We start from the raw sequence: 22,166 nt of genomic DNA, 5'->3' as shown, positions 1-22,166 counted from the left end.
AAATAAATAAAAAAAAAAGAAAAAAAATATCAAATGGAAAAAAGAAAGCATATTTAACAAATGGTGATAGCATAACTGGATATCAACATGTAGAATGAAAATAGATCCATATCTAACATTATGCACAAAACTCAAGTCCAATGGGATCATAAACCTTAATATAAAGCCAGCCACACTGAACTTCATAGAAGAGAAAAGGGAAATCCACTTGAACACATTGGCACAGGAGATCACTTCCTAAACATAACCTCAGTAGCACAGACACTGAGAGAAGGAGTGAATAAATGGGACCTTCTGAAACTGAAAAGCTTCTGTAAAGCAAAGAACACAGTCAACAAGACAAAATGGTAGCCTCCAGAATGGGAAAAGATCTTCACCAACCCCATATCAGAGGGTTGATCTCTAAAATATAGAAAGAACTCAAGAAATTGGTCATCAAAAGAACAAATAATCTAATAAAAAAATGGAGTACAGACCTAAACAGAGAACTCTCAACAGAGGAATCTACAATGGCTGAAAGACATTTAAGGAAATGCTCAACATCAGAGTAATGCAAATCAAAACAACTCTGAGATTCAATCTTACACCTAGAAAAATGGCCAAGATCAAAAACACTGATGACAACTTATGCTGGAGAGGATGTGGTGTAAAGGGACCACTCCTGCATTGCTGGTGGGAATGCAAGTTGGTACAGTCCTTTTGGATGTCAGTGTGGTGATTTTTCAAAAAATTAGGAAACAACCTTCCTCAAGATTCAGTAATACCACTTTTGGGTATATATCCAAAGGATATTCAATCATACTACAAGGACATGTGCTCAACTATGTTCATAGCAGCAGTGTTTGTCATAGCCAGAACCTGGAAACAACCTAAATGTCCTATGATCAAAGAATGGATAAGGAAAATGTGGCACATTTACACAATGGTGTACTACATAGCAGAAAAAAAATAACAGCACCCTGAAATTTGCAGGCAAATGGATGGAGCTAGAAAACATCATTTTGAATCAGGTAACCCAGAAAGACAATTACCACATGTACTTACTCATAAAGGAAAGAAAAGCAACCCACAAATCACAATCCCAGAGAAACTAGACAACAATGAAGACCCTCAGAGAGATGTACATGGATTTAATCTACATGGGAAGTAGAAGAAGACAAGATCTGAATAAATTGCGAGCATGGGGACCATGGGAGAGGGTTGAATGGGAGAAGAGAGGAAGGGAAGGAAGCAGATAAAAAAATGTATAGCTCAATAAAATCAATTAAACAAAAAGAAAAGAAAAAAACCAAAGCAGCATTTATAGTTAATGGGTCCAAACTAATGGTGGCACGAGGAGGCAAGGATTAGATATGGGGAGACCAAGGAAAACAGCAGGTGTGTGGTGGCAGCTGCGTCCCCTGATGCATCAGACGGCTCTCTTAATCATTCTTGAAGGTACAGTGACATTGTTACCACTGTACCAGAAACTAAGGCACTAGAGCACTTTCCGATTGTCACGAATATTCAATATTCAATAGTGAAGGCCCACAACCCCAAAAGATGCTGCCAGACTGTAGCAATGTTAGTCTAGAAGCTCAAGGAGAGAAACGCTATAAAAGAAGATCTAGTCCTCCATGTTCTCAGAAAGGAAAAGGTTCATCTTACCCACTTCACAAAATTTCACAACTCTCTAAATGTCCATAATGCAGAGCCCAATCAAGGGCTACTCCTCCTACTCCGTGATACCCTGGTTCAAACTCTCTTTGGAGCACATGCTTTGTGCTGTTTTGTTTTGCTAAATCAACTTCTGTTTTAACTGTTTGTCTTTCTACTGATTCCTTCTTTCCTTGGAGAAGATAAGAACTTGATGGACAGAAATATCTGAGGCCATTAGCAAAAATAAATCTAGGTTACCTTGTCTCGCTCAGGCATTTGTCACAGTGATGGAAAATTGATGCATATGTTGGTATTTAATGAGCAATACCCTGGCCATCTCATGATTAGAATCCTTACTAGTGTGATCCTAGAAACTGAGTGAGAACTGGAAATGGCTTAATGTGCCTATTGGTTCAGCAACATCTATTTTAAAAGGTGATATACAACTGCTACAACTTCTAGATAAAATTTTAATTGCAAAAAGTAGCTCTGAAAATAAAGCAGGATGTTTCAATAGTTGGGAATGAACTAGAGACAAACTCAAGACTTTGGAGCTTTCAGAAGACTTTCATGTACCCAGTTCATAACTTTACCACATCAGACTAGGAAAAAACTCACAAAAAGAGTGAGAGCATCAAAATTTACAACTGAAAATTTCTCAGAAATTCTAATAAAAATGAGAGATGGAGTTTATTTTGCCTTTAAGAAATCTTACCTCACTGAAAAACATTCAACATAGTTGAACACAACTTAATAGTGATCACATTCTTGGTGTTATAGTTTCAGATGCAATTACTTCTGAAGGTAAATAAAAAGCACAAGATAAAACTTAAAAATAAAAGAGCAAATGAGAAATCTATGAAGGTATCTTGTGTTTGTGACCTTGCACTGTATGTACTATTAAAGCTTGACTTCTGAGACCATCTGTGGTTGATAACGTGTCCAACTCAGGTTTCCTTCTCTCTGGTATTACAAACAATACCCCTGAGTGAAGAACCAATTTCTGAGAATTAACAACTGGCTAGGAGCATCCACGCCCAAGGCCTTGCCTGAGGCCCACATCTCATCTAGTCATTATTCACAATGCCCTAGACAAGCCTCAATTAAAACTGTGAAGGCTATTTAGAACTACATTTGTAAAATCATTTTAAATCATTCTTTCTCATGCTTTCATGACTTCAGTTTAACTCAGGTGTACCTTCAGATGCAACTAGAGCAAGTAATAAAATATAGTAGTAATTATTCTGACTGTTTGCTGTCTTGTTTCATTTATTAAATCTAGTTTAATATTTTAAAAATACCTAGTGATTGCATTATACAATAAAAGCAACTGAGCATATGAAAACCTTGAAGCCATGTAAAAAGCAGTGATAATGGAGAGGTGTTCCATCAGCTTAGAATTTTATAATATAGTTTTTCATAAGTTAACTTTTATTTGAAAAACAAAATAAATTCAACAAATGCAAAAATGAATTTAAAGATGCAATAGTTCCTAAAATCCAGGGATAAGTTAGAGTCACATCATGCCACGAACTTATTTGATTCTTACTTTCTCTTAGAAGAGAAATTCGTTATTTCCCATTTATAAATAATTATTGTCATATGTTAAACTGGTTTTTTCACTCTTAGTTTATGTCTATGGCCGAGAATTGCAACCTTCTCACTTTGCTGTTTGCATAAATGGATTATAAGATACAATTTCCTACTAAATATTACATTTAAAAATCTCCTTGTACAAACCATACCACCCCATACTTAATAGTATGGCTAATATTAGAAAGGCAAAATGTAAGTGTTGGTGTGGAGAAGATGCTCATTACTGGGGTGAATATAAATTAGCTCTTCTATCACAGGGAAAAGTCATAGAACTTCCTCTACTCTCCAACATGGTCACTGCCTACTCAAAATTGGCTCTGATTATATGCCTCTGCACAAAATCTACAATAATGAAAAATGGGAGCTATGGTAATTAACAACATTTCACAATATATACACATATCGATATTCCAGGGGAAAATAAGGTCCTTTCTCAAAATGAGTGATTGAGAATGCCTCAGACTGCTTGGGTCAGAATCATTTTATCTACGGAGAGATGATTATTTTCTACCTCAAGTAGATATTATGAGGATAACAATTTAAAACAGCAAATCAATGTCAGACATGCACTATCTGTTATTATAGATAGTAATAACTTTTTAGAATCTTATCTACTTTTCAAAATTCCTCAAAGATAATTGAAAGCTTTCAATATGTGTGACTTTAAACTTGACGATTAACTTTTTGTTCTTCTCAATCAAAAAAACAATTTATTTATATGTATGTCGTGTCTACATGTGTGTGTGTACATGCATGAGCATGTGGGTCCTTGCAGAGGTCAGGCAAAAACCTTGGATTCTCAAGAGCTGTAGTTACAAGTTGTTGGAAGCCACTGGGAATCTTCTCCAGTCTTCTTCAAGAGCAGCAAGTGCTTTTACAGGCTGAGTCATCTTTCCAGCCATCCCAAATTTTTTAAATTATAAAAACATACATAACTTTTACATCTATGATTAAGGCTTAATTTTCATGTGTGTGTGTGTGTGTGTGTGTGTGTGTGTGTGTGTGTGTTTTCTATAAAAGGACAAGTCTACTTCTAGTTGGGACTGACTTGCAGTGTGTCACTTTAAATTAAGATTACACGTGGAAACAGTTTGTAGTTATGGCTCTAGTTACCACAGGTGCATTTTCTCAATTTTCTATGATAAGCTATTACTATGTTTACTATCACATTGTGAAAATGACCCTAAGATACGACTTTCCTCTCAACTAGTACCTTAATCATGAACTGGATATTGATTGCATCATATGATGTAGCACTATAAAAACTATATTCTACCTGACTCAAGGATAAAAAGACAAATGTTATACTTGGGGAGAAACATATATTAAAATGTTCCTCAAAAGATTTGGGAAAGTTCATGTTGATACACCCACAGAAGTAAACTGAAGATAGGACTTTCTGAGGTTAGAAAAATGAAATATACATCATAGTCTAAAGAAGAATTACAGTATTTAGTCAGGTGATTCCAATAGAAAAATCAAACAAGGTATTTATTTTTTTAGGTTTGTGAACATTCTGCTTTTATTATATAGGTGATAGCCTTTTTTTTTGTAAGTACTTTAGTACAATTAACTTCTTATAGGACTCATTTTGAAACAGCAAATTAAGTAACATTAGTCTTAGCTAATGCTAATTTTAATGAAATATTCTACGTATGTTGTAATGGAAGTATGTGATTTCAGCCGAAGTGCTATAGATATAAAATATAAATTAGGTAAAATTACATCTTGAGTCATGTGTAACACTGAAATATTAACAGATGACATCATATAATACCTGTAATTTACTTCAAAATGAAAATATTGAGATATCAGTAAAACAAGATTATCAAAATCTTAATTATTAATGCAAAATTAGGAATGTGAGGATTCATTACTAATATTTTTATATTTATCTCATTATTTTTCAAGAATTACACATGAGTACTACATTAATATCATTTCAATTCAACATAGACCTGCTGCGTACTTGGAACTGGGGCATTGTGCACAGATTGCAGAGGCAAGGAATAAACTTCCACCATGTTGGACTGTACAGAGCAAGCAGAGAATACCGTATATACCCTAGTAATGATGTAGCTTAAGTTTTTAAGAAGTGCTTAGCAATTTAAGAAGTGTTCATGGTCAGTAAGGAATTATAGATACACAATAGGTCAGATTCAGAAATAAAAGACCTCTAAATAGGTCACAGTATTGGATAAATGTACATAGGTTTGGGGGAGAGAGAAGAAAAAGAATATAGGCAGTTATAAAAGGAAGTAAATGGTTTTTTTTAAAAAGGTAGTCTTTAAAGAAATAGAGTACAGACTCATAGATTAAAGGAGTAAAGATAATAAAATAAATATTAAAAAGTAATATAGTAAAAATAAATAAGCTATGTAAAGATGGAAAAGTCATAGAGATTCTGATTATGTATATTATTGTATTTTCTTAGAATTTTTTGACTGTGAGGGAGCTAAGTACAGAGACATTTCACTGTATGGGCTGCTAAGCTAAATCAACATGTATACTTTAACGGTATCTTGATTCCAAAATATGGACCTAAGGATATGTTGCTTTGGAAAAGAGGTTCTTCTTTTGTTTAAACAAGAGGCCTCCTACTACAGAGGTGATGTGGGATTCCCCTCTGTATGCTGTCAATACCATTGGTTAAAAGAAACTGGTTTGGCCTGACAGGGTAGAACAGAGCTAGGCCTGGGAGGGGGGGCGAGTAAACTGAACACTGGGAGAAAGGAGGCAAATTCGAGAGAGAAGCCATGGAGGAGCTGGCTGGTAAACTTTGCTGGTAAACTACAGCTACATGGTAATACACAGACGAATAGAAATGGGTTAAATTAAGACATAAGAGATAGCCAATAAGAAGCTAGAGCTAATGGGCCAAGCAGTGATTTAATTAATACAGTTTCTGTGGGGTTATTTCAGGGCTGAGCAGCCGGGAACCAACAAGAGGGCTCTTAAAACAAGATTATCAACAAGTTCTTAATTATTGATACAAAATTAGGGATGGCAGAATTTATTACTAACATTTATACATTATCTGATGATTTTTCAAGAATTATATACATGAGTAATATATTAATATCATTTCCAGCATGCTCTTCCCTCAACTCTTCCCATGCTTTACTTACAACTTCATGATTAAATTACTGCTGCGCGCGCACGCACACACACACACACACACACACACACACAAACATATAAATAGAGCCACATGCACTCGCGCACACACTCAGAAGGCACATTACTGTCTATAATATTTACAGATTTAAAGTTTGTCTTCTGAATTAGGGTGTTTTCTTCATTGTAGCCAAGGCTGGCCTGGAACCCACTATGTATTAAGGCTTGCCTTAAATGCATGGCAATCCTGTTGCTTCACCCTCCTAAATGTTGGGATTGTAAGTGTGAGCCACAACTTTCAGTATTGATTTATAATTTTTTTATTACGATTCTTTTTCTCATTAAAAAAAAAAACACTTCTCCAAAGTGTCAGCATGGGGAAAAATGTGACATTCATAAAAGAATGAAAAATTGAAATGAAAATTAATGTTCACTTTATTCATGATAATATAAAAATTAAAATGTCATACACTTTCATAGGTTTAAGAATAAAAACAGCTAACACAACAGTATACAGAACCATAGAGAAAGAGGTACTCTTATAAAGTGTCACTGAGATGCAAACTGGTAGATTTACTGACCCTTGACAAACCAATGCGATTTCAAAGAATATACCATAAATTAGCATTCCAAAAACATTAAGTGGAATTTGAAGCATAGCTGTGCTTCTGTAAATGGGCATATCTAAATTTAGGAGTCTGTGCTTCAGAACAAAGAACATGTACTCTTGGAAATCATCTCAAATCATCAGACACCAACACAAAATATGCACAAGATATGTATAGAAGTCATGCTTATCAGAGAAAACTGGAAACATATGAAGTACAATTACAGGAAAGAAACTCCGTATTTTATGGTCGTATTATTAAGCTGAAATATTACACCATGCTTAAGAATAATGATGTTAATAACAGTTATTGATACAAAAAATGTTGCAAAAAATCACCAAGTAAAAGAGGCAGTGTACTCATAGAACATTTACACCCTACAATTACTAGTCTCAGTCATGAACACACAGACATCTGTTACACATAATCATCGATTAACTCAGCAAAGAATGTTAGAAAATACCAAGAGTCCTATGTCAGGACTCTTGTATGTGTCAGTACTACATTTTTCTGCATTGCAAACTCTACAGTGAGTGTTAACCAACCTTATAATAGAAATATTCCTTAAAGACAACAGGTTTATACACTTTTATAAAAACATTTGAAGGCACTGGCATTTCAAACTACAGATACCAGAAGCTTTCATTTTTAATGAAGACAAGAGAATCATAACTGTATAAAAAAACCAATGGAGCCCAAACGCCATTCCTACCTTCTGGAGAGAGACTGGGACAAACATAGCAAGTGTAAACTCCAGCAGTGTAGTGGTGGTAAATGTTCAGGTGCACTGTGCTCAGCAAGGGAGTGCTGCTTCTCTCTGTTAAAAAAGAATATGGGCACATCTGATTTAGAAGAACCTGGGACCGAAACCCATCTCATAGTCTGCCAGCAACATCAACGAGCCTTTGACAAAGCACAGAAGGATTAGGGTATTGCTTATCTTGTTCTTCAGAGCATATTGATTAACCATGAGAGAACAGTATACTGTTTTCATGCTTACTTCATATACTTTAAGGAGATACACCAAAAAAACCTGTTAAATTGTTGGTAAGAATAGTATGGTTTTTGTGTCTACTAGCCAGGTAGGGTGCTAAATACTTTCTCCATCCTTTGACACTCCCCACACTTAATACTTGTTCACCAGTATTTATAGGTGCTTATATTATTCAGCATTATATGAAGTACTGATATACAATGGCAGGCAGTCATGGCGCAAGATATTCAGCAATACCACACCTTCAAATGAGTCATTGGATATTGAGATTTAGTCCGTAGTAGCCAGCTTTAAGGCAGATAAAATATCCAGAAGAGAATAATAACTAAATTGGAATTTGTAGACGAAAGTCACATGAGATACATATGAAGTATGTTATATAGATTTAATACTTTGTAATATGTTATCCTCACAATGTGTCATTACACAGATGTTAGGAAGCCTAATTAATCATGAGAATACAGCATCCTAGACAGAATGGTGTTAAATAAGTTTGGTTTGTATAGTTCTAAATCTCAAAATCTTACTTAAGAGAAAATAAGAAAAATATATATTAAAATAAAAAAGAAGTAAAATGATGAGTATAAAAATTAAGTATTCTGGCATATGCACACATATACATACAGAATTATACAGAGAGTGTGGTTTGTGGTATGGTCCTAACCAAGAATCACCATTGTATGGTGAAACATACACAGAGGGGAAACGCAGTGAGATGGAGAAAAAGAGGTAGTTATTTACAAAGGGGAGCTGAATGAAAATCATCCTCAAATACAAACTGTAAGAACTTTGCATGTCTGTTTTTAAGACACATCTTACAGGTAAACAGTAGAATATTTCCATTCTTCTACACGTGGACATCCAGTTATGCCAGCACCATTTCTTCAAGATGTTTTCTTTTTTCCATTGTGTATTTTTGGCTTCTTTGTAAAAAATCAGTTGTTCATGGGCTTATGGATTATGTCAGGGTCTTCAATTTGGTTCCATTTGTCCACATGTCTGTTTTTATGCCAACACCAAGCTGTTTTTATTACTATAGCGCTATAGTAGAGCTTGAAGTTGGGGATGGTGATACCTCCAGAAAGAAATTTCAAATGGCTGAGATACACTTAAAAAAGTGTTCAACATTCTTAACTATCAGGGAAATGAAAATCAAAAGGACTTGGATACCATCTTATTCTTGTCAGAATGGGCATGATCAAAAACGCTAATGACAGTCTCTGTTGGACAGGATGTGGAGTAAAGGGAATACTTCTCCATTGCTGGTAGGAGTGTAAACTTATACAGTCACGTTGGAAATCAGTATGACGGTTTCTCAGAAAAATTGAGAATCAATCTACCTCAAGACCCAGCAAAACTAGTCTTGGGCATATACTCCAAAGGATGTTCAATCATACCACAAGGACACTTGCGCATATATATTCATAGCAGTCTTATTTGTAATAACCAGAACCTTGAAACAACCCAGATGCCCTTCAACCAAAGAATGGATAAAGAAAATGTGATATATCTACAGGATGGAGTATTACTTAGGGGTAAAAAACAGTGATAATCATGAAATTTGCAGGCAAATGGATAGAACTACCCTGAGTGAGGTAACCCAGACCCAGAAAGACAAACGTGGTATGCACTCACTCATAAGTGGATATTAGATGTAAAACAAAGATAACCAGACTACAAACCTCAGTCACAGAGAAGCTAGGTAACAAGGAGAACCTAAGAGGGGTACATGGATCTCCTTGGGAAGAGGAAATAGATGAGATGTCCTGGGTAAACTGGGAGTAGGGGAGAGTAGAGGGGGAGAGAATGGGGGATGGGAACATGAGGCATCAGGATGGTTGACTTGGTGGCAGGCAGAGGACAAAAGCAATAAAAGAAATATCTTGATAGAGGAGGGGCCCTTATTGAATTAGGGAGAAACCTGATGCCAGGGAACTCCCAGAAACCCACAAGGATGATCTTAGACAAGACTCCTAGCAATAGTGGAGAGGGTACCTGAACTGACAACTTGTAATCAGATTGGTGACTACCCTAATTGTCATCATAAAGCCTTCATCCAGTACCTGATAGAAGTAGATAGAAATCCACAGCCAAGCTGGTAGCCTAGTTGAAGAGAGGGTGAGGAATTTAATGAGCAAAAGGAGGGTCAAGAACATGATAGGGAAACCCACAGAGACAGTTGACAGCTTGTGGGAGCTCACGGACTCGGATGGATAGCTAGGGAGCCATGGGACTGACCTAAGCCCTCTGCATCTGGGTGACAGTTGTGTAGCTTGGTCTTTTGTAGGGTCCCTACCTGTGGGGCAAGAACCTGTCCATGACGCATGAGCTGGCTCTTTGGAACCTATTCCCTATGATGAGATGCCATGCTTTGTTGACTCCCATGGGAGGTCTTACTCCTTCTGAATAAAGATGGAGGAGAGGATAGGGGGTGGGTAAAAGGGAGGCAGGGGAAGGGAACAAGAGGAGAAGAGGGAGGGGAAACTGTGGTTGCTATGCAAAATTAATTAAAAAAATTATGAATAATAAAAAAGTTTTCACCATAAAAAAGTTTAAGTGTGCATACATGATGTTTGAAGGCATTTTGGATGATATAAGTGGCAATGACACATTAGCTTCCTTACCCACTGAGCATAAAGCCTAGGCTACTACTTTCTAAATCTTCATTTCCTCCTTTGATGCCTATGTCTATAAACTTGTTCGAAACTTTGAAAATATCAATACTTTCAGCTGACTTTTATTGAGCTTAAGTAGCAAAGTTGGGGGCAGACAATTACTTTATTACCTATACATAAAACACTATTTAAAGGGAATCAGAAAAATATCACTTGTTTACACGATAGCTGACTTTTATAAAAAATAAAAGTACCTTGAAGTCAGAATTAAAATTGGAAGAAAAAAAACCCAGCAGTCTAAAGAAGCCTGCAGGGTTTACACAGCTGTTTTCTTCTTGCCTGTAAGATTAATGTGATCAACAAATATTTCCTTCTTGTTGGGTAAAGAAGAAAACTTCAATTCAGCTCCCGTTTCCTTGCCTTAAATCGAGCAGTTAAGAACAATGGACATGGATGTTGTTTCAGCGTCTATTCCACCAGTTGTGTCCTTCAGACAAAGGATCAGATAATTTGTTGAGGAAGTTGAGAGACTGAGTTCTGGTTTCATCACTGACCATTATAAGCATAAATATAGATTTTATAGTGAAAAATTCAACAAAAAGAAAGAAAACATATCCATTAACAAGTTATGGTAAGTATAAACAAGTCTTAAAGGAGGAAACAATGGAATAAGATGATGATCTCTACAAACTAGTGACGATGAAAATGATAGCCACTAATTGAATATACCATTAAACTTATTTCTGTGTGGCTTGTTTTGGGATTTTGACATATACATACTCAAAATCTGTATCTGGTCAGGGCAGTTTCATAATTTCACAGTACAGTCTCATAGCTTACATTGAAATATTATCTATGTTGTTTTCTTGCATATGGAGAGAATTGAAGTATACTTTATTCATTCTGCATATGGAGACCAAGAGCATTTATTGAATATAATTGCTTCAATCTACCTATGTTCATGTTGTATTTGTTGGAAATTGGCTTAAATATGTATATTTTAGGCTACTTTACTGGTTTATATAGCTCTTATCATGACAATTATCATACTGTTTGTATTCCTATAGTTTTAAAGTTAGACAATGTAATACAACTAACATTACAGATTGTTTAGCATTGCTTTGTACTTCTGGAAAGACTGGATAGTTTAGGGTAGTCTGGTCAATTTAACATTATTTCTGCCATCCATGAACTTCAGTTGTCTGTTCTCTGTGTGTGACCTCTTCATCTGGATTCATGTCCTGTTATTTTCATTATTGGGTTCCTTTTTGGGCTTAATATTTTACTTAGTATTTATTTATTGCTGGGCAGTGGTGGCGCATGCCTTTAATCCCAGCACTTGGGAGGCAGAGGCAGGCGGATCTCTGTGAGTTCGAGACCAGCCTGGTCTACAAGAGCTAGTTCCAGGACAGGCTCCAAAACCACAGAGAAACCCTGTCTCGAAAAACAAACAAACAAAGTATTTATTTATTATTTAGTGAACACTGTGAATGACATTTTCTCAGTTATTATATTTTGATATATAAAAGATTCTTAAATATGTTTACTTTGTGTTCAAAAACATTATTGAATTTATTAATTGTAAGAGTTTTAGGGTACAGCCTTTTGTACTTTTCTTCATATAAAATCATGGTGGCTGTGAACATGTACAGTCTGACCACTATCCTATTTGAATATCCTTTAGATAAAAATAAACCGAATACATGGAAGTACACTTCTGCACACTTTCTGTATTATCAGAAAATCCTATTGTGTAGACTGTATGTTCTTAAAAAAAACCCCTAGCTTCTTAATATTAGAATACTCATTTCGCTGGGTGGTGGTGGTGCACGCCTTTAATCCTAGCACTCGGGAGGCAGAGGTGGGTCTCTGTGACTTTGATGCCAGCCTGGTCTACAGAGCTAGTTCCAGGACGGGCCCCAAAGCAACAGAGAAACCCTGTCTTGAAAATCCAAAAGAAAAGAAAAGAGTACCCATTTCCTTGTTCAGTACACAACTGTGCAATTGTGTGTTTAAAAATTTCTTATTGTCATATTTGTTAGACGAACAACGATTGTTTTAGAATGAATTTGTGTGACTTTTTACAAAATTTCTTAAAATTAAATAGTGGGAATTGGAAATTGATTGTACTGTCAAGACTCTTACTGGAACAGTATATTTGAGAATTAAATGTATAGTTTCAGAAATAATCAGGCAGACTTTAAAAATTTAGGTTAATTGAAGTCAGTCCTTCCCAAGTCTTCTAGAAACATAAGCCTGGCCCCTAGCTTTCAGTCTTATTAGTCTTCTCAGCTAAGTAAAGCAGACAGGTTAAGACACTCAGGCTAAAAGACAGGACATCACTGAAATCTAAGGGTACTGAGACTGTCAAGTGGACACTGCTCAAGTTGCAAAATCTTATGCAGGCTCTTGGTTTGGCTAAGAATCTGACTTCCTGCCATATGAAGTTCATATAAGCTTAATTTGAGATTCCTTATGAAAATTTCCAGTGGAGAAATTTTTAATATTAAATTTTAATATGCCAGTGGCTCCCAGCCTTTCTAATGCTAAGACCTTTTAATTTATCATGTTGTGGTGACCCCCAACCACAAAATTATTTCGCTGCTACTTGATAACTATAACTTGTTACTGTTATGAATTGTAATGTAAATATCTGATATGCAGGATGGTCTTAGGTGACCCCTGTTCTATTCCCAAAGGGGCTATGACCTACAGGATGAGAACCACTGCTCTATGGTCAATGACCATTCTTGCTACACTTATTTAAGAATCAGGGCCACTTTTTAGCTTGCAAATAAAAAGTAAGGAGGAAGTAGTTAGAGGAAAAAGTTTTGCTTCAGTAGAAAAGCATAGTGAAGTTAATATAACTTCAGCGGTGTTCACTATCTTTCTTAAACTGAATGGGCCATTTATTCTCCTGGTTTCTTCCAATATCTGCCTATGATGTTGCAAATTACTATTTCTAATATTTACCCCTTCTGATTTGACAGCTTTGATAACTGATTCATCTCCCCAAAGTGAAAGGCAGAAAACTGAATATAAACATCAAAGAAGTAACCCAACAGATTAAATGAGTCAATATGTAAAGTACTTAGATTAGGGCCTAAAGGTGCCTGGCACAGAAAAGAAATATGTTTTTAATGTTGGCTACGATTTTCTCAACTAATATTATTATGTATATTGACCATCAAATATCTTGAGATTTTAAGCTCCCAGGAGCCAGAGAAATCTGCAATATAAATGTATGATGAGAAAAATTCCCAAGTTCTAAAAAATCATGTGAGGTTGGAGAGGGTACCAAAAGAATTACAGGTTGAGTCAGTACATCAAACCCAGGGTTTGACTCCATCTTCCTCTGTTGTTGATTCATTGCTATTAAAAAATTTCACTTTCAAATGTTCTCTTTAAATTGGCTATACCAACTCTCCTTGGCACTCAATAAAAATGAACTTACTTGATAAAAACAAACATTTTAAAGTCACAAATAACCATTGACAACAAAAAGGGGAAAAATACATCCAAATCTACTCAAAATGAGCAAACTCAATAACATAACCAAGGTATGCTATAATTTTCTTGTCTTAGTAGGTTCAATCCCATGAAACTGTCCATATTCAATCATTTTTTAAAACTCAAAATGACAATTTCACCTGTTCTAATCTAGTATTTCAGCAGCTATACAGTAGAGACCACATACTTACATTTTTCTTTATTAGATGTTATATTTTCATTTGGTTAGTTGAAGTTACTTAGACAATATAACTAGATGAGGTCTACAACAGAAGGCAAAATTATCCAAGGAAACAGGATAAGCATTTATAAAGTAGCATATAGGTGTCTGAAAACTTAATGACGTTACAGGTTCCTGCCCCTTCATTATTCTTGGGTCAATCATGATCAAGGTCAGTAGTCAGAGTGCAGGGTACAGTAGTAGAGTGGGACACCACCATCCCACCCCAACTTTCTTTTTCTACCTGAGATAGGGACTATGCAGCCCCAGGTGCTCTTCAGATTCATTAGATAACTAAGACAGCCTGAACTCCCAACATATAGCCTTGAAGCCACCTCATAAGGGACTGCAGATTTCTACCCCCATGTCCAGCTGAAGTTCTTTAAAGGGGAAGGCAATGTTCAGCTTGGTCAGCGATACTCTGAGAAGAAAATGGCTGATTTAGAGGTGTAAGGGAGAGCACCATGTTCCAAGCACAGAGAATATGTCCTCATTCTTTCGTTGTCACATTGGTGTTAGAGGCAGGGGTATGGGGTATGGCTACAACACAGAACTGTTTATTCTCTTTCCTTGCAGGTGACCCAAAATTATAAGTCATATTAAAAGGCACGCCAAGTCAGCTCCTAACTATTCATACTTACTGTCTTTAAATAAATTATTGCCTTTTAGAATGACATATACTATACAAAGTGATTTATGGCTTGATGCTGATTTCTAGTGCTTTAATATATAAACTGATGAGCTATAAATCACACACTAATACACATCCTGAGTAGGACAGAGAGGCAGATGGGATGCTACCAAAATGTTAAACGTTCATATCTCTTATGGGAAAGATGAGGCATGAGGAGGTATGTCCCTGGTTAAATAACTACAACTGTAAAACCTGTGAAGACACAATAAAAATTCTTATGAATTTCCCTAAAGGCACAGATAAATACAAGAAAAGTTTATTCAGCAGAATTTTCTAGCTCTTAGAAAGAACAATGCCTCAGTGACACTTAGAGCTCATACCTCCTTTTGCCTTCACAAGACAGACTCCATGTGATCATGGGCAAAAATCCAGGATTCCTTCTCCAGATCCAGCTTTAAACCAAGGGCTCTGGTATAGTAATAATGGCAATATATGGCACATTAATGATAAATTAGGGAAACTATACATGTTTCTCATGATTCAGCCACTTGGTTTAGAGGATAAATTCAGGGCAAGTATAGCTGAGAGGAAGCAGCCTCTTCTTCTTGCACTAAACCCTAACCCAGAGAAAATCAGCAAACACTGGGATCCAAGCCATTCTAGCTAACTCATGAGAAACAGGTTCTATGCTGAGAACACCGGGATCCCAGTCATCCTAGTCTATGGGGCACAGGTTCTATGCTGAGAACAGCGGGATCCAAGTCATCCTAACTAACTCATGGGACACAGGTTCTGTTCTGAGTAACGCTAACCAAGTAAGTGAAAGGCTACTTATTATTGAAGGCAGTTTCACTGACTCTGTCCTTAGCATTGAAGTAGTGGCTCTGAGACTTTACCCAGGGAAAGAGGAAGGCTTTAAAGACAGAATGCAAGCTCTATCGCCAAAGCACTGACTTTAGTTAGAGTAGAATATCGAAAAGCAAAACCACAGTGTGGCCTTGGGGAAATGCCAATTTCTGGTAAGCAAATAGGACTCTTCTATCTTTGGGACAGAAAAAGAAATGGTAAGCGTTATCAGTGAACAGCAGGGAGAAACGATGTCAGTTTTTGAACAATAAGCAAAGGGAATATGAGGAAAATACAAGCAGTTACTGCAGAGAACCAGGGGAAGAGATAGATAAGAATGGTTGTTCTGAGGTGAGATAAACTTCAAACACGGCCTGAAGAAAGCATAGCAAAGGGGAGTGTGATAGGAGTGAAGTGGGGCAAAATTTATGCTTGGGAGTATTGAAAATAGAACACTCAACCAGCAATTAATAGCACCTATCAGACGGAAGTGACCAAATGAAGCATTAGAGGAGGCAGCCAAAGAGCTCTTTGTCATAACTGTCACTACTATTTCAGAGTCACTACTACACATGAGTAAGGTTTTGATCCCTACAAGGCAGAATCAAAAGTATTACGAAGTTAATGAAGCAAATTTAATGAAAATAGTTCAGCCAGCTTGCTAAAGAGATAAGAGTAAACCAGAGGTGCTACTATACACTACCCCACAAATCTACATGTTAATTATATTTTCCTCAAACTCGCATGTGCCTGGCAGAAACATTTAAAGGAGGAAGGATTCATTCTGGTTTGAGGTGTAGGTGTTTCAGTTTACGGGCAGGATGCCATCTGCTTTGACTCTCAAGAGATGCAGGATCTCATGGCAGCAGAAGCATGTGGCATAGGGTACTTAGCAGATGGCACCCCAGAAGCAGAGAAAACAGGAAGGGTCTACACAGTTCTAACAGATCCAAATAGTCTGTTTAAGTAAAAGATGAATCATGAATGAACTAAACCACTTATCTGAGCCTTCACATCTCTGACAGACACCCAAAAGTTTGCCTTCCTAATCTGTTCTGTATATCTCAACCTGGTCAGGATGACAAAAGTTAACCATGACTTCCAGGAAGGAAGTGAACTGAAGCTGCATCTATGTAAACTGGAGGAAGAGAAGAGTTAGAATAAGGAAAAAAAGATCACTTTTCAAATAGAGAATGACAATAGCAACTTTTTAAGTTCAAAAAGGCAGTCATAGGATACCTGAAAAGTGGAGAGAAAATGGTAACGCATAGATAGGAAGCCAAGCTGAACAAAGTTCCGGCAGTATGGCTCCTCATTAGAGGAGGAAATACAGAAGAGTGTCCTCAGAGGTAATCCTGATGGCCATCATGAGAAGTTCATAGACCTAGTAAGCCTTAAAACCAGTCATGCATTTTGTTGGGATATTAATTCCTCTGGCAGATGGATTAGCAGTATAGAGGATTCCCATTTTTCAGTCTGTGACTCAGACAGGGGCTGGGTGTCATCTTGAGACTATTCTCAAAGTAGATATAAACTGCCAATAATATTTGAAAAAATATTCAACATCACTAGCCCTCAGGTTAATGAAAATTAAAACTGTTGGCTTACAATACCAGGCATGGATTCCTTCCTATTGGGCAAGGCTTCCATTCAACTGGACAGCTGTTGGTTACGACCATGACAGATGTGCCACTACTGCACCTTCACAGCCATCTTATCATGCTGGTCAGTGCTGTGGTCTGCGGCCATCACAGCTGGGTAGAACTGTCAATTGCCTGCCCCCTGAACAAAAGGCACTTTCTGGCACCATAAAAGCTAGTGCTGAAGGAGTAAACATTCAGGTTAGATTCAGCTCAATTCTGTGTCCTGTATCCAAACTGCCTGTAGTTTTCCAAAATAGGAACTTGTCTTCAACTTCTTGAAGACAATAAAAAGAAACAGCAGTAGCTTATATTGTTTTCAGAGTTGCTTTGACTCCCCTACCAACAGCTGGATAGGTTTCTTGCGCTTGTTATTTGTGATTTTGTTAGATGGTCTAAGGTTCTAATTATCACAAGTGGCGTAACTTCATTTAAAAACACACACACACAATATGTAACTTAAGGCAAATATAAATGATATGATTCCCTATGGCTTTTTAAAATATCCTTGGTGTTATTTATCCCTCGTCCTTGTCCTCTATCTCCATACTGTTCTGCTTTCTCCTTCCGAAATAAAGTGCACTCCCGATTTTCTTCATTTCCCCTTCACAGCACCTGTACCCCACTCTTCTGTTTCCATCTAAACAGCTCCTTCCACCATGGTTTATCCCACTTTCTTGGTTTTACACTCACATCTAAAGATTTGGAGCAAGGAGCAACAAATGAGAGAGAACATGTGTGTTTAATCTTTCTGAATCTTGGTTACCTTAATAATATTTTCAAGTTCCATCTATTTATCAGAACATTTCATGATTTCATTTAACTGAATTTGAAAGACCCATCCAGAATGTGGGTAGTGCTATTCCATAAGCCAACAAAACAGACAAAGTGAGTAGTTTGTCTAATATGTGTTTTATATCTTATATTCCATTATTATCTCTTAAAAGACTGGTCTTTAAAAAAGCACTTCTGCCTTTCTCATGATGGACTGTATCCATCCTTCAACCAATCAAGTAATGCTTGATACTGCTGAACATTAAAAATATTAAGTGAAAGAAACTACTAAAAGAAGACCAAAATGGTATGATTCCGTTTATAAGAAATATGAAAAACTGACAGGTATGTAAATATAAGAATGATTAATGAATGCAAAGCTGAGGTGTGCAGGTAGGTTGAAAATGAATCAAATAAAACATTATGTATTGTTATTGGGACAGGTATATTTTGGATTGATAAGAATGTTCTAAAATACGCTGTGGTAAAAATTGTTCAACTGTGTAATATAAAAATAGCCAATGAATCATATATTTATTTATTTATTTATTTTCCTTTCATTGAAAATAGATTCTTTTCTCCTATATCCTGATCATAGTTTTCCTTTTCTCTATTCCTCCTAGTTCTTCCCTACCTCCCCTCATATCCAGATCCATTCACTTTTCCACTCTCATCAAAAACAACCAGTCTTCTAAGAGATAATAAAATAAGATAAAACAAAAACTATCACATCAAAGTTGAACAAGATAAACCAACAGAAGGAAAAGAGGCCAACAGAAGGCACAAGAATTAGAGACATACTTGTTTGCTCACTCAGGAATTCCATAAAAGCACTAAACTGGAAGACACACATGTATATATTGAACCTGGAGAGACCTGTGCAGGCCCTGTGCATGGTGCTTCAGTCTCTGAGTTCATGTGAGCTTTACTCCTGTTGATTTAAAGGGCCTTGTTTTCTTGGTGTCCTCCATCCCCTCGGGTTCTTACACTCATTTCACCTCCTCTTCTATAGTGTTCCCTGAGCTCTGAGGGGAGGGATTTGATGAAGACATACCATTTAGGGCTGAGGGGTTCAAGGTCTTTCTCTCTTTCTCTGCATGTTTGGCTGCAGGTCTCTGTATTTGTTCCCATCTGATGTAGGAGGACGCTTCTCTGATGATGGCTGAACAAGGCACTGATCTATGAGTGTAGCAGAATATCATTATAGGAGTCATTTTATCACTAGAGTTTTTGTTTTGTTTTATTTTGTTTTCTTCCAGGTTCCTGAGCTATCTGTTCTGTGGTTCTTGGTCAGTCAAGCAGTATTGTGTATGGGTTCCAATTTGTGGGTGAGCTTTAAACCAAATTATTTATTGTTCTGTACTCCCACAAGTTTTTTTTTTTTTTTGCCACCATTGTCCTAGCATATCTTGCAAGCAGAATTCCAGTGTACATTAAAGGGTTCGTGGCTGGCTTGGTGTTTATGTTTTTCCTTTGGTAGCATGCAGAGTACCTTCTATGTAGGCACCAGCTCAACTTCTTCATGTCCAATAGTTGTGTAGGTGTTGTCTCCAGAAATGGGACCTTGTTCTAAGTTTTTTGATAGCAACCTATTGTCTTGGCAATAGAATGGATTATTTAAAAGATTAAACTATATAACACAAGGCTTATACACTAATAAAATGTCACATACATTTAAAGTAGGTAAGAATCTAAGCTCATTAGCATATTGGAATTTTGCATCATTTCTGCAATTTACTTGACATACACAATTTAGGAGTGGAAAGACTTCTTAGTATAACATCTCTGAGGTTTCTGTCTAGTCTTGTCTGTAGATTTTGAATCTGTGGTGAGCTGGTGGGAACATTGGCAAAGGTTTCTCACTTGGCAGACAAGATGCAGAGAGGGAGCTACACTACTTCATTTTCTACTTTCCTTCCTTGTATTTCATATGGGTCTCTAACCTATGGGACAGTTCAATCACATTAGAGTGGTCTTCCCACTTAGGTATATGCTGGGGAGATGGTTCAGTTTGTGAAGTGTCTGCTCGCAAGTATGGTGAGCTACGCTCTAATATTCAATATCCACTAAAGGTGCATGTTTGTAACTCAAGTAAATGGAGGTAGAGATAGGCAGAAGCCTGAAACTCACCTAGCTGAATTGCCTCAAAAAATATGGTGGTACCACTGAATGTCAGTGGTAAATGGTCGCCAAGCCTTACAACCTAATTTCAATTGCTGAGACCCACATGATGGAAGGAGAGAACTTACTCCCATAAATTGTTTGCTGACCTCTCATGTGGACTATGCACACATACACATACATAACAGATAAATAAATGTTTAAAAATGGTGAAGAAGGTGAGAGAAAGACACTTGAGGTTGATTTCTAACCTCCATATTCAGGTGCACACAAGTATACCAGCCTCCACCCTTGTGAACAGACAGATATATCACAAACACCTGTGTACGAACACATACAAGAATTGATTTCATGCTTCAGTTAAAACACAGCATAGGATTTGGTATATAAGGTCAGGCTGAAAGGCTGAGTAACAGTTTTAGCTATGACTGGTCTATAACAAGAAAATGATGAGCACATACTTGGTAGGTCAGGAGTCTGGGGCGGCAGCACTGAAAACACACACTCAGTCGATGTTTTTTGTGTTTCTAAGTTAAGGGCTGTCAAGGTATGAAAGGCAAACTGCATCTGACCAGGTGTCTAGAGCTGTAAACCTGCTTCCCTTTTCTTATTCTGAAGCACCCTATATCTAACAAAAGGTAGGAATCTAAATTTTAGGAAATATGTCTTTCCCAAAATAACATTTTAAGCATTCAATTTTAGGTTAAAAAAGCAACCTGATTTTCTATTCTAAAAATAATATATTATTTAATAATCCAAATAAGTGCAAAATGATAGAAACTCAACAGGGGAAAAACCAAAAACTGCTAAAGAGTTGATCTTTTCCACATCTTTTTAAAGATAAGATTTTTCAAATTTTTATTGCAAAAACAGTGATAATACTAAATTATATATATATGACTGTTTTTAAAATATTCATTTTAAGCAATATGTATAATAATAATATATTGCCTTGTAATTTGCCTATTCCAGTTAACCACTGCATATCATTTGGGTGGTTTCCAGGTTTAGTTATTAATAATGTTTCATGTTTCCTTTGTTTGATGGCTTTTCTTTCTGTAGAATTTTTAAATTACGTCAGAGGAGAATATTTGGTATCTGGTATATATACTGATCTCCAGAGACCTTTACCCTATATCAATTAGCATAGTAATAAAATACCTGTTTGTATATACTTTGACAAATATGTTGCCCACATGAATATTATCTTCTTAGTTTTTGTACTAAGGATCTGACATTCTAGTTACAATCTATATTTGTAAGAATAACTCACTGTAAATTTTTTAAGGAGAGGAAATAGTAATCAAATCTTGAATACACCAATGAATTCAACTGATTAGCCCTCTTAAAAATCAGGCAACATCTCAAAAGTCTCACTGGCAATGGAACCTTTAACATGAAATTTTGGAGATATTACAAGTACAAATCAGAAGGAATAAAGATTATTCTGGAAAAGTATACATTTCTATCTGTTTTGGTCAAGTCAAGAAACATTTTGGACATGTCTTATGAACAAGGCATTATATGTCACAAAGAGCTACAGATTATAAGGCACTTACAGTTTGGGAAGGTTAGGTTCAAAAGTATTTCAATAACTACATAACTTCAATAACTACATATTAAATAAAAGAATTTCAGAAACTAGCAAACATATAAAATAGAAGTTTCCAAAAACTCCATGGAAAAAAGGAGAGAGAAGGAAAGATAACTATCTTCCCTCATCCATCTACTTACCTGCCTATGTATGCATGCATCCATTTATCATCCATCCATCCATCCATCCATCCATCCATCCATCCATCCATCCATCCATCCATCCATCCATCCATCCATCCATCCATCTATCTATCTAT

At 36.4% G+C, this 22,166-nt stretch overlaps 1 protein-coding gene across 2 annotated transcripts in view; it reads right to left on the bottom strand.

Annotated features, from left to right (window-relative positions):
* Mbd5 (methyl-CpG binding domain protein 5) overlaps window positions 1-7,776 on the bottom strand; it is a 122,931-nt gene extending 115,155 nt beyond the window's left edge. For both annotated transcript variants that reach the window (XM_013345992.2, XM_005346391.3), the window contains exon 1: window positions 7,672-7,776. The gene's annotated coding sequence lies outside the window, so the exon portion shown is untranslated. The remainder of the gene's footprint in view (window positions 1-7,671) is intronic.
* Between the last annotated feature and the right edge of the window lie 14,390 nt (window positions 7,777-22,166).

Source organism: Microtus ochrogaster, chromosome 4 (assembly GCF_000317375.1).
Source record: "Microtus ochrogaster isolate Prairie Vole_2 chromosome 4, MicOch1.0, whole genome shotgun sequence".
NCBI classification, from domain to species: Eukaryota; Metazoa; Chordata; class Mammalia; order Rodentia; family Cricetidae; genus Microtus; species Microtus ochrogaster.
This window is presented reverse-complemented; position numbering and strand designations above follow the sequence as displayed.